Source organism: Cynocephalus volans, chromosome 4 (assembly GCF_027409185.1).
Source record: "Cynocephalus volans isolate mCynVol1 chromosome 4, mCynVol1.pri, whole genome shotgun sequence".
Classification (NCBI taxonomy): Eukaryota; Metazoa; Chordata; class Mammalia; order Dermoptera; family Cynocephalidae; genus Cynocephalus; species Cynocephalus volans.
In genome coordinates, this window is record NC_084463.1 from 111,655,284 (window position 1) to 111,670,331 (window position 15,048).

General features: G+C 45.2%; 1 protein-coding gene across 1 annotated transcript in view; it reads right to left on the minus strand.

Moving 5' to 3' along the window:
* The window catches only part of GALNT18 (polypeptide N-acetylgalactosaminyltransferase 18), a 340,361-nt gene that overhangs the window by 102,935 nt on the left and 222,378 nt on the right, over positions 1 to 15,048 (minus strand). The gene's annotated exons all lie outside the window — the stretch shown is intronic.

Consider the following 15,048-nt stretch of genomic DNA (forward strand, 5'->3'; position numbering starts at 1 on the left):
CTATTAGGGAGCCATAGAGGACAGATCAATTCCCTCTTCCACACAGCAACCTTTTAGAATTGAAGATCATTCTTAAGTCCTTGCTAAAGACTTCTCGATGTCAAATATCTTCAGTTCCTCCTTATATTTCCTCATATCTCATTCTTTTAAATTATTTTAGCATGTTGAACTCCCTCTAAATATGTTAGTTTTCCTCTAACCTCTTTAAATTATGCACCCAGAAGTTGACCCAATACTCCTAAAGTAAACTGTGATATACAGAATAGAGGGAAATAATCACCTCCTTTAATCTAGAATTTATGCTCCTATTAATATAGTCTAAGGTCACACATCAACTTTGTCTATTTTTGACTCAAAATAAGTTTACTGGAAACATATACCTGCAAGATCTTTTTCCATGGTGCTACTAACTCAGGCCTCCTTTATCACATCTCTTCGTGGATGCATATGTATGCAGGTGCATGCATGGGTGCTTATGTGTGCATGTACTTGTGCATGCTATGAGCCAAAACATAGGATCTTATGTTTATTTTTTATTTTTTGGCCCATGCAATATATCTTTAATTTAAATTACATCTTAACATGCAAAAATTAGGGTATGTCACATTAAATCCAGATTTAGGGTTTTTCTTGAAAAACTGTACCTGCATTTCCAAATGGCAGGAATTGAGGAGAGGCAGCCACCCCCAGAAGGGACACATGCTATCCAATTTGCCATTGTCCTACTGCAGTTTTTTTACTCTTATTTAATTCAATCTTTCTAAAGATTTATATTATTTCTTTGGATGTCAAAATGTTTCTGTGCCCTGATTCTGTTATCCAATGTCTTTGTTATCTAGCCCTGCCAGCTTTCCAGCTCCTGCAAAAGTGATGTGCATTCGGCCTTTATTGTCATTCAAGTCATTCTTTTCAACAGTGTGACCCCTGTCCTAAGCCAGAGCCAGCGGAGGCTGTCAGATATTCTCATTCAAACCTGGAGAAAATTCGGCTGACGTTTGAGCTGCCACTAACATGCTGTCTATCTCACTTCAGCCCATATGAAAATGACCTCGTGATCTCCCATTGCCACAGCTGCCTGGGGGAGGCCTGTGGAGGCCACTGTCTCACAAGTGTCAGGACATCAGCCACAGCATGGCCTAACTCAATGTGCCCCATGCTCACGAAGTCTTCAAGCACAGTTGCCAGGGAGCTTCTTAAAACATTTACTGTTTCATCACTTCAAAGGTCCGTCCCTCATATATCCCTTTTGAAAATTTTAAGTAGAGCTCATAAAGCCTGATATTTGGGCTTTTGATGGTGGCAGTTAAGTGGTGAGTGCACAGAACTTGGAGTGAGAACTGGGTTAGTACAAAATGACCTGACATAGGCTCCCCCCGCCCCCAGGAGTGCATACCTGTGCCCTTCTCTCCCTCCCCACCCTCTGCCAGTGGAGGCCATTGTTACTAAGGTATTGATGGGAACATACTGTGGATGATTACCACCAAATGTCCCCATGAACACCCCCTCCCTGAATTCACATCCTTGTGTGGCCACTGGGTGCACTAAATCTGGGTTGGACCCATGACACTGCAAGAGAGATGCTATGTGAGATCCAGGCCTAGGCCTCACGGATCTGGCAGCTTCTGCTTTCACTTTCTTGCTGTTCTAAGTAATGAAGCCTAAGCCAGCCTCCTTTAGGATGAGAGGCCCAGGAGTCCCCAGTCATTTAGACCACCCCACTAAGGCCCCAGACAGGTGAGTGAGGCCATCTTAGATCCTCCAGCCCCAGTTGAGCCACCAATTGATTGCAGATGCTGGGGAGAGCCCAAACAACACCATGTGGAGCAGAGACAAACTGCCCAGCAATCCTAGCCTTTACTGCAGCATTGTGAGCCAGTGAATGGTTGCTGCCTCACAGTGCTAACTTCTGGAATGGTCTGTTATACACAAAGGCTAACTAAACAGTGTCTATTGTTCTGGTATAGTGCTGGGGTTAAAATAAGATTGTGGGGCTGGCGGTTAGCTCAGTTGGTTAGAGCACAGACTTGTAACACCAAGGTCAAGGGTTTAGATCCCCTACTGGCCAGCTGCCAAAAAAGAAAAAAATAAGATTGTGAACTCCTAATGCACAGGAAATGAAGTCAGACACACAAGAACCAGCTTAGAGGTGCGGCAGCAAGAGATGGAGGCTTTGCCTCTTGGAAGAGCTAATTGCCCTTCTGTACCTCTGAGCTCTGTTAACAGAGAACTAGAATAAAGGTTTCTGGTAGACCAGCTAGTGAAATATTCTTTCTTCAGTCAGCTGCACCCCCCAAAATGTGATACTGATTAGAAGAGGGGATTCCCTTAGCCTTAATCAAACAACTGCTACCAAAAAAAAAAAAAAAAGAAAGAAAGAAAGAAAAGAAAAAAAAAGAAAAGAAAGAAAGAAAAAAAGAAAAAAGTATTGAAATACTCTGAATGATACTCAGTCTTTGCAAAGTACCTTTACCTAATATTTGCATTATTATGTTTTCATGTTTTTCTTCAACCTTTGCTAATTGCCAAAGTAAGAGAGAACTATCTGAAAAGTACTTCTGAATTTGCTGGGAAACTGCTGTCCAAGATATTGTCTGTTACATATTATATATATTATGTATGTTGTCTATTAAATTTAAAAAATATGTATAATTAGTACCTCTCAGAACTTAGCTCCAAAAACATATAAGGAACTTATGTTTTTCCTTATACCTAAACACAACCACATAACCCATCAGATTTGCCTTTTTGCTAAGGCTGCCAGGAAGCTCAGGGACAAATAGAATGACTGATCACAAAGGTTCTACCAGCAAAAGGTTCTGAAGCAGTTTTGCTTCCCTACCTTTGCTAAAGCTTTGATTTTTAAATTCTAGTTTAAAAGCTGCCTTGTCTCTTCCTTTTTCCCTCCTGTGTAAGCTACCTTTAATTATTATTTTTTGAAATATCTACAAATAACATTTAATAATGTGTCTTAGTAGGACAGGACAGAGTATAACTGTGGAAAGAAGGGGCAAGCTATATTTTGTGCTTGTTTTAATGTGTTGGGGAAAGAAGAGGTAGAGAGTCTGCTCTTTGTGACTCTGCCAGATTTAGAGTCAATGCAGAGATGTTGATAGCCAGTGTTGACAGAGAAATACAATTTGCACCCTGCATGGCACCAGGTGTCACCCTACTTGTGTGGCTCCTCCAGCCTTCTCCTGCTGTCCACAAATCCCTGCTCTACTGACATCTGGAGGACCTCTATAAACCAGCACTCCAGAAACCATGCTGATGAAACACCATTTGCCTCTTAGGAGGTCACAGGCCACTCTCCACATCCCTGTGTGGAGGATCCCCTCAGAGCCAGCTAAGTGCACGCTGCTCACCTGCTCTCACTTCTTTAGACATTGATGCCAAAGAAGAATGGGAAATTCACCAGCCTGGTCAACAGAGCCCTTCTTTTCTCCCCATAGAGGCCCCTTGTACTGCTTCCAAAAAAGTGCTTAGCTCCATAGGGTCAGCCCCAAAGAAACAATGCAGGCTGAGCTAGAGGGGTCTGGCGCCCACGTCTGGTAATCTGATTTAAACACTTAATGGGACACTCTGATCTCATGTATAAGGGAAACTAAAAGATTAGGAAGTTGGTGATTGATGGGGTTTTGCTCTTTGGAAGGCAGCTGCACAGGCGTTTTGCAAAACAGCTAGGTCCAGCTCCTCATCTCTCCTTCAGTGTTCAGATGATCATTTCCCGTGTCTGCTCTAGGTTCAGGGAAGTAGGAGTGAAAGGAGAAGCCACTCATCATTCATTCATTCAACAAATACCGAGCACTTACTACGAACCAGGTACTGATCTCCCTGCTGTGACTGTAGCTGTGAACAAGATGGTCTGCAATAGACTGAATGTTTTTATCCCCCAAAGATTCATATGTTAAAATCCTAACCCCTAATGTGATGGTGTTAGGAGGTGGGGCCCTTGGGAGATAATTAGCTAATGAGGGTAGAGCCCTTGTCTTAGTTTGTTCTATGCTGTTACAACAGAATCCTTGAAACTGGGTAATGTATAATGAAGAGCAATTTATTTCCTCACAGTTATGGAGCCTGGGAAGTCCAAGATCGAGGTGCTTCATTCCGTGTCTGGTTAAGGCCTTCTTGCTGCATCCTCAAATGGCAGAGAGCTGAAAGGCAAGCTAGTCTACCAAGTGAAGCCCCTTTTATAAGGTCCTTAATCCCATCACCAAGGGGGCAGTCCTCAGGGCCTAATCACCTCTTAAAGGCCCCACCTCTTAATACTATCACATTGGCAATACTTGAATTTTGGAGGGGACACATTCAAATCATAGCAGCCCTCATGAATGGGATCAGTGCCCTTACAAAAGGGACTCCAGAGAGCTCTCTTGGCCTCTCTATGCCAGGGGAAGACACAAGAAGTCAGCAGTCTGCCACCAGGAAGAGGGCCCTCACCAGATCCTGACCATGCTGGCACCCTGATCTCAGACTTGTGCTCTCCAGAACTGTGAGAAATAAATGTCTGTTGTTTATAAGCCACTCAGTCTAGGGTGCTTTGTAATAACAGTCTGAACTAAGACACAATCCTTAGGGACTTTTCCCTCTACTCTATTTTTTAAAGGCATGTGGTGGGAGAGGGAGAGGAGGAGCAGGAAGGAAGTGCTGTGGAGTTGCCATCTGCAGAAGCAGTCCTCAATCAACTACAGGTGGGAGTTGGGGGATAAATACCCCACTTATGGGTTGAATCGTGTCCCCCAAAATTCATATGTTGAAGTCCTAACCCCTAGTGCCTCAGAATGTGACCATATTTGGAAACAGGGTCACTGCAGATGTAATTAGTTAAGATGGGACCACACTGGAGTACTATGGATGGGCCCCTAATCCAGTAAGGCTGGTGTTTTTATAAAAATGGGAAATTTGGAGATAAACATACACAGGGAGAATGCCATGTGAGGATGAAGGCAGAGATTACAGTGATCTGTCTCCAAGCCAAAGAAAATCCAAAGATTTCCAGCAAACTGCAGAAGCTAGGAGAGGGGCATGGACCAGATTCTCTCTCACAGTTCAGCTGACACATTGATTTTAGATTTCTAGTCTCCAGAACCATGAGAAAATTTTTGTTGTTTAAGCCACCCAGTTGGGGGTACTTTGTTATAGCAGACACAGAAAACCGATATATCTCAGCTTCTTCAACCTTTAGGAGTGACAGCTTCAAGGCAGGTTCTACGAGTCTCCTGGGGGTTCCCAGGAGGAATGAGCCCAGGTCCCCACAGCAGTCCCTTGTTCATTGATGCCCACGGTACTAGCTTTCTTCTCATCCCTGTTTCCCATCCCCACTCCCCCACCACTGTTTCCTGGGATCATCTACCAGATAAATGACTTGGCCCCAAATCCTGTCTCAGGATCTGCTTCCGGGAAAACCAAACTCAGACAGTCTCATATTCTGCAAGTCACTATGGTCTCCGCCAGCTGCTTTACTCTTGCCTGGTCTTCCAAAGCATTTGAGTTTTCAACCCTTGACCTACGTGCATGATGTGTGTGATGACTCAAGTTTAAAATACAGTATAGACCCTACTCTCTCTACTCCTACATCTCTGCATTAACTGGCTAATATTTAATAAAGAAAATTACAATAAAAATTATGTACTTGGTATTATTCTAAGCACTTTGCATATATTATCTTATTTAATCCTTCCAACAACCCTATGACATAGCTACTATTATTATCACTCTGTTTTGAAGACAAAGAAACTAAGGCACAACGTGACCCAGGTACTAAGTGGTGGAGACAGGATTTAAATCCAACGAGGCTGTCCCTAGAGCCCATACTCTTCATCTCTATGCTGTACACTGCCACCCTGGAATAAAAAGCTGGCCTGCATAAGAATCAGCTTGTTAAAAACGTGGGTTCCAGGGCACCACCCCACAGAGGGTCTGATTCAGTCGATCTGAGACGGGACCAGAGAATCTGAATTTCTTAAAAGTACCCTGTGAGATTCTGATGGGCAGACAAGCTTGATTACAAATGAAATTTTAAAAGATGGGCTTTGTAACAGGGTGGGAAAAGGAGCCTCCTCTTTAATAGGCATGTTTCCAGCCCTTAACGGAAGGTCTCAGACTCAGTCTGGAAAGGGCTCCCCCACCACCTGCCCAGGTAGTTTTTCTCTTCATTCTTCCAAATCCATTGGCTCCATCTTGCTGCCCTCAGATGCAGACCCTACACTTTGCAGCTGGTTTTCATTTCTCTGTATGGTCATCTTTGGCCTGATACTTTAGACTGTTCCATGAGTCCCCCAGCTGCCCCCTGCATAGGCTACTGCTTTTGGTCTCCCTCTGGCCACACTCTTGCTCCCTAGCTCAATGCTGTCCCCAAAAGCCTTCTCTCCAGATGGAAGTGTGAATCCCCACCCCCAACTCCACTCCCCCACTCCCCCACCCCCCACTGAGAAGTGCTAATAATTGCTAGTCTCGAGTGGTGCTAATTTAAAGATTAAAAGCACAGCACATTTCTGCTTCTTCCTTTCAGAATAAACAGCAGCTGATCTTCCCCATCACAAGATAAACTGGCTCTCCTCTAAAGCCATTTAGGGCCATTGAAACACAAATGCTACGTCAACATGCTTTAAAAGAGATTATTCCTAAGGATGCCGTGGTTGTCATACCTAGCTGATCATTCACGTCATGGGGGGAGCTAACAAAGAAAGATGTCACCATGAAGAGTCTGGAGTGGGGGCTCTGGACTCAAATGGTGCTGCTGATGAAGGATGGTGAGCCGGCTTGGACAGCTAGGATCCCTGAACAGACCAGCTTGAGCCCTGGCTCCATGGCAGCCTCATTTTGGGCATTCCACTCTCTTTAAGATCACTTGAGACAAGCTTTCAAATCCTGGGCAGTTTACACATCTCTTCCTCGCGGTTCATTCTTCTGTCTGCTACACTTAACAGCTACACTTCGGTCTAGTTCCTTTAATAGCTGCACTTCTTCAAAGTCAATTGATACTGAAGGAGACCTGGAATGGCCTTAAATAGTTCCCCTGACTCCGAAGGCCTGATCTGGCCATTTATGGTAGGGACTCAGGGAAGGGCTCCACCTAGGAGCCTCACAGATGGCATATGAAATATGACTACTGGGTCCAGGGACATAGTGTTACAATCTTCCCAGGAAGCTGTAAGCATTAATTCAGTCTTATCAGGATATAGAAAGTCCCAGAATTACCACCTAATAGGTCTTGACAGCTGTTTCTGGGACTACTCTTTGGTGTCACAGGTGGGCATTAATGACCACCAAAACCCACAAGAAATATGCACTCCAGACTTAGTGAGGTCTCCAAAGCTAGGCTCTCAACACCCACTCGTGCCCTCTTCTTTGCTATAAAATGTAGTATTTTCCCAAAGATCCTGTATCCTGCAACACAATGTCAAAACTGGTTTCTGAAGATGACTGTGGTAGATGATGTAAAATGTTCCCCTGGTCAGTCAGGGATGTGTTCAGTTCTAATCAAAGGTTAACACTGTCTCTCTTTCTCTCTCTCTCAAATTAAAACAAAACAAACAAACAAAAAAGCTTGATTTCTAACACTTGCCAATATCTGTGGTGTAAATGCTCTCACTCTGGCTGATTTCATGCCACTGACCCTGAGTTGGGAAAGGATGTGCATATCAGTCAGCTCAGGAGGTCCCAGTCGTCCCCAGCACCGGTCCAATGCCCAAGGAAGAAAGGCTGTGGTTCTGTGGGCTCTTTCCTCCCACTTACCATGTAATGGGCACTGTGCTCAGCACTTTGCATCAATCCACCCACCTTTATTCATCCACTCAACAATGATATATTTTGCACACATGAAGTGCCAAACTCTAGCCAAGATTCTCACCACACTACCACCCTGCAAACAATGATATTTATAGCTAATGCTTACTTATTTAGTGTTTACCATGTGCCAGGGACTGTTCTAAACCCACTTCATATATTCCTCCTTCAGTGCTCTCAACGACCATATCGTACTCAGGGTGGGTGGTATTATCATCCCCGTTTCATAGATTAGGAACTGGCAACCCAGTGGGGTTAAAGGATTTGCTCAGTGTCACAGAGCTGGAAGGTGGTGGAGCCATGAACCCAGGAAACCCGGCTCTGACAACCGTTATTATCTTCAAATGACAAAGGAGAAAAAGATCAAGAATCAGAGACTTCAAATGTATATATATATATATAGGTGGCTGGCCTGAAAGGGGATCCAAACCCTTTTCCTTGGTATTATCTCTCTGTATTTATTTATTATTTATTTTATTTATTACTACCTCTCTCTAACCAATGAGCTAACCACCTGGCCCAGGACCAGTGACTCTAAATAAGATACCCCAGATGACACAGAAGGTCAGGAAGGAGCAGGGATCCAAACTCAGATCTGCCCAAGTCTAAAGACTTTGCTGTTTTTCACCCTGCCCACACCTTCCAAAGAAGTCAGGTGTCTCAGGACTCAGCAGCGGCTCTTCCCCCAGGGCCAGAGCTCTACAGCTCTCTATTCATCCATTTAATTCAGCAAATGAAAATGAGAATAATGGACTAATAGAGCTCAGTTGTCTTCACTGACTAAATGACCTTGCACTCACTAAGGCTGTGTGAGGAGAAAGCCCCTATAAAGGAAAGGTGGGGCAACAGTGCAAACACTGTGAAATGACTTAAAGGCCATGAACTGCTCCTGCAGGAATCCCAGGACTTAGTAAAAATGCCATGAGGGGTGATCAATGTCAGCCATGCCCAGGCAGGAGTGGACACTGCTCCAGCCCCAGCCCCTCCAGCTCAGCAACATGAGTGGAGCCCTCCCGTGAATTTCTAGGAGAGCAGACCAAGAACTCAAAGGCTTGGGAAAAGCAGTCCTACAGCATTTAACAGCAGGCTAAATTCAAGCGGAGGACGAGCCCTGAGGGTGTTCTGCCATGCAAAGGGGATCCCAGGAGGGCTGTGCCTGGCCTCCTGCTCCTGTGTGCGGGCACTCAGGGAGGTTGATACCCTTGGCAGTTAAGCCAGAAGCCAACTTGAATTTTGGAGCTGACTTATCCTCTCGTGCAAGACTTGAAGGGTTTAAATTGCTGCCTAGCTCAGAAATGTGATGATCCTAAAACATCATGACCAAGAGCCTAAAAGTTTACGATTCTGCGTCCAAAATTTCAAGATTCTGAGATTCCCAGAGTCTCTGATTCTCAGATACTAACTGCCATGATTCTGAGATCCTATGAGTCTAAGCTTCTGTAAATGCTAGAGTGATAGCACCTCTACCCTGCTCCTGCCATTGTTGATGGCCTATGGGGTCAAAAGTCTCATTCCCTGCTTGCTCCCAGCCTCCTCTGCAAGACCCTGTGCTCAAGTCATGTTCCCGCACACACCAAGCTTGCCTGTGCCACCGTGCCTTGGCACTGATGGCTCCCTCTGTCTGTGACATTCTTCTCACCTCACCTGACCCAGCTCAGGTTTTGTAGGAAGTCTTCCTTCACTTGCAGCTTTCCCAACTGGTGGGAAAGCTGGGAGGAAGGAGGGAACACAAACACTGGGGGTTATAAATACATGCTTCAGGCAACCAGTGAGCACCAACCTGAGGCCCTGTGCAGGTCCCGCCCGTGAAGCTCCGAGCATCCTCCAGGGGAAGAGTGAAGGCTCCCGTGGGCTGTAAGTCAGCTCTGTACTTCTGCAAATCACTGCTACTCAGGTTGTATGACCAGTGGCCTCACCCTGGCTGATTCATGACTCAGGAGACCCAGAGGGCTCCAAAAACATATTTACACCCCAGACTGAGCTTGGTGCTCATCAGACTGGGAGACGTGATGCCCTTGCCCTCAATCCATCTCAAATGGGAGGACCCAGTAGAGGGGCAGGTGACAAGGCAGAACCAGAGTAGTCTGTTCTGGGCCCTCCCATTTTTATTATTTTTTTTGAAAGATGTCAAGTAGGGCAGTAGGAGATGGGGCTCAGGGAGAGACAGAACTCAATTTAAATCCCAGCTCTGCCATTTATCAGCTGTGTCATTTTGGGCACATGACTTTACCTCTCTAAGCCTCAGTTTCCTCATCTTTGAAATGGGAATGATGTTATCTACCTCTTTGGGTTGCTGTGGGATTCTGTGAGACAAGGCCTGGCATGTTGTGAGGCTTAAGAAGTGTTACGTTATCTGTTCATTAGTCTGAACTCCATTGCTCCCTTCCTCCTTTTCAAAGAATGATACCCAGGCTGGGAGCATACCCCCCCACCCCCCGCATTTTCTGAGAAATCCAGGCCTTCAGCAAACTGCCTTGGGACTACTCTAGTGGCAGGACACCCCTGCTGCTCCTCAAGGGCCACTCACCATCTGGCCCCTCCATATTCAACAGCCAACCCCTTTCCCATCTCAACCTACATCTACTTATTTAACAACTCCTTATAAGGTGATCTCTATGTGCAAGGTACTCCTAAGAACTTTATTTATATTGTGATTTAGCCCTTATAATAACTATTAGGTAAGTACTAGTAACTCATTTTATAGATGAGAAAACTAAAGCACAAAGAAGTTAGGTAACCTGTCCAAGGTCAAATAATTAGCTAGTGGTAGAACTGATATTTCATGTTAGGCAGTTTGGTTCCAGAGTCCATGTTCTTAACATATTTCCTATGGTTTGAATGTGTCCCCCAAAGTTAAGTTTCATGTGTTGGAAACTTAATCCCAGTGTAACAGTCTGGAAAGGTGGATCTTTTAAGAGGTGATCAGGTCCTGAGGGCTCTGCCCTCATATATGGACTAGTGTCATTATCACAGGAGTGGGTTAGTTATCATGGGAGTGGGTTCCTGATAAAAAGGATGGGTTCAGTCCCCTTTCCCCTGCTCTTGACATGCGATGCCTTTTACCAGCAGATGACGCAGTGAGAAGGCCCTTGCCAGATGCCAGAACCTTGATATTGGACTTCCCAGCCTCCAGAATGGCGAGAAATAATTTCTTAAAAAATAAATTACCCAGTCAGTGGTATTCTGTTAAAAGGGTGCATTTAATGAGCATCTACCCAGGCTCTGTGCTGGGCACTTAACATGTGTCCCGCCAGCCTCACTTTGTGATTTAAAGCAGATAAAAAAATAAAGGAAGGCTATACCATCTCTTTTCTCATTCACAGAAACCTTTTGAGATAGGGACGTTTATACACTCTTGGACCCATTTTACAAATCAGCAAAATGAGGCTAGGAAGAGGGGGCCAGGGTATTTATATACCAATTCCCAGCAGTCATTGTTGAGGGTTGCTCTGGGGGTGGGCTGATTCTCAGTACATCCAGCCTGCTCTATGCACAGTAGAGCAACTTTCCATGGCTTTGCTGAAAGCCCCCAGATAAAGAGAAGCAGATCTGGGCAACCAGAAGTCAGGTAAGGCCAGAGCCAGGGCACAGTACTGACGGCTCTTCCACACCATGCCTGGCACGTGGCAGGGACACCACGTTGGTTTTGTTTTCATAAATGTGCACTGCAAGGATGAATGAATGAATGGACAAATCATGTCTCAGTTCAATGCTTCTAATGACCAACAGCTGAACTCCTCTAGGAAGAGTTTGGTGTAGTTTTTCTTTGGTTCCCTCTGCATTTTGGTCCTGTATCCCTCATTGTGCTGATTTATTGAACTTTCCACTGGACTGTGAGCTCCTTGAGGTCACAGTCTTTTGTGTATCCAGAGAGTCCAGCCAGAGCCTGGAATTTGATGGAGGTTTATTGGCTAGATGGATTGATGGCCCACGGAACAGAAATCCTCGTACTGAGGTGTTGAAGATCTCTCTGGAAAGTATCTAGAGAAAGCTAGCGACCCTGCCGTTGAGCCTCACAACTACTTAGATTTTAAAAGTCCCTGTTTATCTGGAAGCTACTTCCTGAAGTTTTCAGCACTTGGTACAGTTTCTGACACACGGTGGCCACTTGGGCATCCCAGGTTTGTATCACACATATCATCCCACTCAATCCTTATAGGGCCCTGCAAGCTAAATAGTATGATAGCCATTTTTCATATAAGGAAACTGAAGCTCAGCAACACTAAGATTCTTTCCTCAAGTCCCATCGCTAGGGAAAGACAAAGCCCTGACTCAATCCCAGGGTCATGAGGCAGGGCTGAAGACAGGCTTTGCCATCTTTCCTCCTAGAGGTCACTGTTGACCTTTCTTAGAACCTTCGCATGCTCAGGCCCCTTGAGGGTAACTGAAATAACAGCAGAAATTATGTCATTCTTCCCCCGAGCAGCCCTCCTGCTGCACACTGGGCATCTGCTGCTTTTGGGGGATCTTCTTTTTTTTTTGTCCTTTTTACGACCGGCAAGGGGAACGTAACCCTTGGCTTGGTGTCACCTGCACCGCGCTCAGCCAGTGAGCGCACCGGCCAGTCCCATATAGGATCCGAGCGCCGCACTCTCCCGAGTGAGCCACGGGGTCGGCCCTTGGGGGATCTTCTAAAGCCAAGCCAGCAGTACTCCCTCAGCCCAACCCACCTTGACCACAGTGTCTGGGAACATCTTAGAGCTAAGATTTACTGGGTGGGTATTGTCCACGTGCACTGGGCACGGTCCTAGGCACTTCACGTGACTCACTTCAGCAAGTCCTCAACCTGTCCTATAAGGAAGGAACTATTATGATCCCCACTTTATAACAGAGGAAACACTCAACTTGCCCAGTGTCACACTGCTAGTGGTGAAGCTTGATCCAAATCACATCTGTCTGACCCCAAGGCCAGCAACAGTATCTAGGACAAGGACTTCTTGAGGGGCAAAGCAGAGGTGGTGAACTCCGGCTCAAGGGAGAGCTATCACATTGGCTAGGAATTCACTCATTTAACAAATATTATGAGCATCTGTCTGGGCCAGCTACTGCTCTAGATAGTGGGTTACCTCTGAGAACAAACTAAGCTCCTTTCCCTCAAGTTGCTCACTGACTAGTATGGGAGACCAGCAAAAAACAGATACATAAATGGACATATACCGTGATGTCAGATGGTGCGTTTGTGCCATGTGGACAAAGCACACACTGTGAGGGGTGGACAGTGATGGGAGAGGCACCTGCCAGCTGCAGTCTCTAGGCAGGGGGAGTATTTACCACAGAGGGGCAGTGATACCATCTACCCAGTATGGAGGAGGAATCTGCTTGCGTTGGGGAAGCCAGAGACACAGTGTCGGATCTCAGGGGAAACCCCAGCAGAGGGTTAGGCAGAGGTCTGGCCTAGGTTAGGGGCTGGGGTTCATGGAAAAGCCCCAGGTCGAGCAGGGAAGTGAGGTGTTTATTGAGAGTGGCAAGACGTATTCAGACAAATGAAGCAGGCAACCCAGTGGGAAGGCATGGCTGGACGCAGGAGGAGGGCAGCACTGTCCCCCAAGGCAAAACCTTGTCTATCCACACTTCAGGTTCTGGAGGGACTGGAAGAGGTTTGGATTGAGGGAGACTCTTAAATCCAGCCTTGGGTCCTGGGTGGACCACTGCTGATGCTCCTGGGCACACAGCAAAGTTTTCTAAATGCTTGAGTCTGGTTAGGCCAGCACTGGATCCTAAATGCAGAAAAAAAAATTGACTTCTAGAAGGACTTTCGTTTGTTTCTTGTTTTTAAGTTTAGAATTTAAAGCTAAAGAGATGCTCTTTCCAGCAGCTCAACATGGACTGCAACATCAGCCTTTTCCTGGCTCCATCCCAGGCCCCATGGGCTTCCTTGCCTACCCTGCATGTGCTTTTCTCTTCCTCAAAGCTACCAAAGTCAGAGACCCGGTCCTAGAGATGCTATCATGTAGAGGGTTAGAAATCTTGATTCTCAGTTGATTTCTAGTATAGGATTTTTAGGTAATGCATGTATGAGATAAAAGTCCTTGGCCAGGGGACAAAAGTCCACAGCCAGCAGGCAATGGCCTGTCTAATCAACTCTAATCACTGTTTAGGGATGGGATTATGTACTTTGATTATGTAACATACTGATTGTTGTTAAAAGATGTTGAAAGAATTGCTGCAGGGAAAAATGTAAAAAACTGTTTGCTAAGGGCAAGCTATTTTTTGGTGGAAACTTTAATCATAAGAATGCAACTCTTGCTTAAATCATTTAAGGAGAGGTTAAATTTTGGATTAGATAATGATCACAGTTTGATCAACCTAGCTTTTCACAAATTGTACTTGGGAATGTCACGTTGTTAATTTAAATGATGTTATTAGTTTCTATTGTTTAAGCTATACTTAGCCGTAGATAACTTTTGTCACATTCCCATGTCTTTGTGTCCTTTTAAAATGATTGAATCAACTGATTTTTCTTGTGCAATTTCCTTGTCTTTACAATAAATACAGAAGCTGACTTGGAATCGGGGTTGTACGCAGTTTTCTCCTTCTAACAGAGGAGCTGCTGAGGTGCGGTCCCTTCGGGCTTCTCATTGCATTCATGTTGCTTTGAGAAATCTTTTTTTGCATCTCCGTTACACAGCAAGAAGTGTAACACTTTCTGTGCCAGGTATAGACTGCCAGGCTGGACACCAGCACAGGTGTGATGAGTGACCTCCCCAGTCTGCAGCCTCTGCAGCTAGCAGGCTGCCAGCACATATTTTTGAAGGCCTTTGGCATTATTGATTTTTTCCAGAAGCCTCTACTTCAGAAACATACATCATCATATCCCTCTCATGAGATTTACTTTAGAAAACCCAAGAAATATTACTTCCCTGATAGACATGCCCCCAAATACTGAAAATATTGCTCCTTCTCACTTCACATCCCCTTTGTGTTCCTTTTGTTCATGTGTTCAACCAGCAGATATTTACTGAGCACTTGGCATACAGCAGACCCGGTGCTAAATGCTGGGGATGTGGAGTAACTCAGAGTCCCCCTCTCAAGAAGCACACAGTTTAGTGGGAGGAAATAATTAAACTGATAATTTTGGTACACTGAAATATGTTCTAAAAGTGGTTGCAGGATGGGACAACCTCTGCAAGGAATTTGGGGTGAGTTTTGCAGAATGATATTTGAGTTTCTCTTGAATGGACAGATGAGGGGGGTTAGCTAGGAAGATAAAGGGAACGTAAAACATCATCCCAGGTGGAAAAACACAGAATGCACACAGGTCAG